Here is a 3,119-nt window from a genome sequence, read left to right as displayed (position 1 = left end):
AACCAGAGACGAGAACCCGCATTTGAATCCATAGCTATTATGATGTTCTTGCTATTTATCCTGTTTATGATGTTCTCAATCTTTGCTAAGAAGGGTTCAATCGGAAGAGAGAATTGACAGTAAGCGTTAACGATATAGAAGCTTTCTGTGTTAGTTGTAACGTGCAGGCACATGATGTGCTCCGTCTCTTCATAGGCAAATCTGAAGATTTGCATCTTATCCTCTGCTGCCACAATCGCAACCCATGGAGTATCGCTCTCTGGTTGGATTACTCTCAGTCTCGAAGAGGTGTAGCCTCTCACTTTTCCTTTATATACATAGGGTTCCTGGATGCAAAGGATATCTATGTCATTCTCCCTGACAAACATCTCTAGACTAGCAGCTGCAGCAGAAGATCGCTGCGCATTAATTTGAGCTATTTTTAATCCCATCCTATTCTAGCCCTGTAAATCTCCACGTGTCTTTTGTATTCGGGACACGCATTGCTTCGTACACTGTGGTTAGTGTCCTTCCTCTTATTCCGGATGCAGTTAATACACTGCAAAGTCTCCTTTTTTGTGCAGTCTCGCTTTAGGTGGTCTTTGCTTCCACATGCTTCGCACAGCTGGTCTTGTTGCTTACATATTTTGGCAATGTGCCCATAACCGTGACACTTGTAGCATCTCACAATGTTGAGATACTCCTTAATCCTATACCTCCTCCATTGCATATAAATTCTGCCTCTATTTACTAAATTCCCAAAGTAGGGACCTGGAACCTGAACTATCCAGTTCAACTTGTTGTCAATTGTCTTAAAACTATGTCTAAACTGCACTTCCTTTCTTAATCTACTTAAATTAGTTTCGTCAAATCCATCAAAGTTTTTACAAATGAAGTCCTCTTTCAGGTCTTCTACTTTGTAGTCTGACTCTACGTCGAAAATTATTATTGCTGGACTCGTTTTGCCAGGTTCCTCTGTTTTCAGACCAACCCTACCTAAGTCTACCTGTCTAATTAGGTCCACATCTCTCTTATCCCTAACTTCCAGAATAACGCCTTTATTCCTCATTTGCCTGATTCCTCTTACTTTTAGTCTATTCCTAACACTGCCTAATTCCCTAACTAAATCCGTTTTTAGCTGATCATTATTCCTAGTGTCTGTATCCTCTACCGGTTTGATCAAGATCACTTCGTGCTCCTCTTTAGCATTACTAATACTTTTTATTTCTTTTCTAGGTTGCAGCCCAGATGCCAGGATCGACGTCCTACCTACCACGGATTGCGCATACGTCTTTTGCCCAGTGGGTGGGCCCATACTACGGTAAGTTGCTTTCAACTTCTCTTTCTCTAGCCTATCCTCATATAGTTTTCCTTCTAAGACGCTCCACTTTGCCAAGATGAACTTAATCGCTATCTTAGAAATCTTATTATTCTCGTTAAAGAGAAATTCCTCCAAAGCCGTTCTTTCCTTTTTAATGTCCTCTAAGACACTTTCTGAAGTGTTCTCTACCTCCATCTTCTTTCTTTTCAGATTTGCTCTAACTTCTGAAGAATCATCCGCTATTGATGACATCGAGCTAGTCCTGCTAGTTCTACCTAGTGCAGCCTCATCCGGGCAAATCTCCATCTCATCCTCCTCTCCTTGCTTGTTTTTAATTTTAGTTTTAAGTTTCTCCATATAAATCCCACGAGTATGGCGGGAAAGAAGGTCAACCGTATCAGAGCCCCCTATGCTACGGCAAGCCTAACTTACTCCGAGGGGACGGCAGGTACCTCGGAGGGACCATTAGCGACCGCGGCTGTTACAGTCCACGCGGCCATGCATCTCTCGGCATGGTACCTACAAACCTTAGATTTGGACTTTAAGACGTTTAGCGGCTACGAGTTCTACTACTAATAGCTAAGGTTTTCGTGAGTCTACTAAGCTGCCAGATCGGAAACGCAGAACGTACGGGCTGATATCAAGCCACGAGACCATCACGAGTCTATTTCTAGTTTCAGGGGACCTCGCAATGCTCTCTCATCTATTCGAAGATGGCGTGCCAGATGTTCGGCTGCCGAGAGAGCATGCGGCGCCAACGGTCTCTTAGCCACTGTGCTAAACAAACGCACAGCGTTTCCGGCGGGTACCACGAGGAGGTGGACCGTTGACAGAGCCAGGAGAGGCTGTAATTCGCATCCTGCACCCAGCGATGTGCCTTCCTGCCAGATCCAAGGGGTACGTGAGAGGCTGAGGGACCTAACATGAGGTCTGAATCGCTTCAACGTCCCAACCACAGGCTTGCTCAGACCCCAAGCTTACCTGCTGCACATCACTTCACGTTGGTAAGCGCAAGTTCAGTACCGCAGTGACACTCAGACGTCCTTAAAAGAGAAGCGCGATTATTCTGGGGAAGACACATCACTCCAGTAACCAGACTCTCCGCCCCCACGGAGCGTGGATAAACTGCTCACGGCTCGTTGCTTTGAGAATCGGACAAAGTCTCCAGCGGCGTGTTGCTTTAGCTGGCTTAGTTAAAGTTCGCCAGCGGCGTGTTGCTTTCAGCGAGAGTTTTGAGTCCACCAGCGGCGTGTTGCTTTCCATGCAAGATTAAAGTTTGTTCGCGGCGTGTTGCTTTGCAAAGGTCGGAAATTAGAGCTACTGCCGGCGAGCCCCACCGATCTGCTTCAACCAAGATACGATATCACGTAGTCAGCGTTCTGCTAAGTCCCGAGGGATTAGGTTTAGCCTAAGTTGGTATGCGGCGTGTTGCTTTGGGACACTGACTACTTGTGATTTGCCAAGTTGGAAGGCGGCGTGTTGCATTTTGGCACTCAGATGTTATGAGTCTAGAAGTGAATGCGTCTAAAACGGCCGAAAGCTAAAATTATCTGTGTGTGGAGAGGAGCAGCGCTAAACTTGAAAAGTTTTGACAAAAATAGAGCGAAGCAGGACAAGCCGAAGGCCCATCCTGCCCCGCTCCACCTATAGGCGCTCTCGCTGTCCGCCACACGAGACGCAGTGCAGCAGAAGCGATCGCGCTTCTTGACTTTTCCCCGAGTACGAACCGGCCGAGGATGCGCAACTTCACAACAGCTCACGTACGTCTCATCCCAACTCAGAAGAAGGGACACGCTTGCAGTTGATTCATCGCGCTTTT

The sequence above is a fragment of the Polyergus mexicanus genome, unplaced genomic scaffold (assembly GCF_030449975.1).
Source record: "Polyergus mexicanus isolate NDT 795.1 unplaced genomic scaffold, iyPolMexi1.0 SCAF_34, whole genome shotgun sequence".
Classification (NCBI taxonomy): domain Eukaryota; kingdom Metazoa; phylum Arthropoda; class Insecta; order Hymenoptera; family Formicidae; genus Polyergus; species Polyergus mexicanus.
This window is presented reverse-complemented; position numbering follows the sequence as displayed.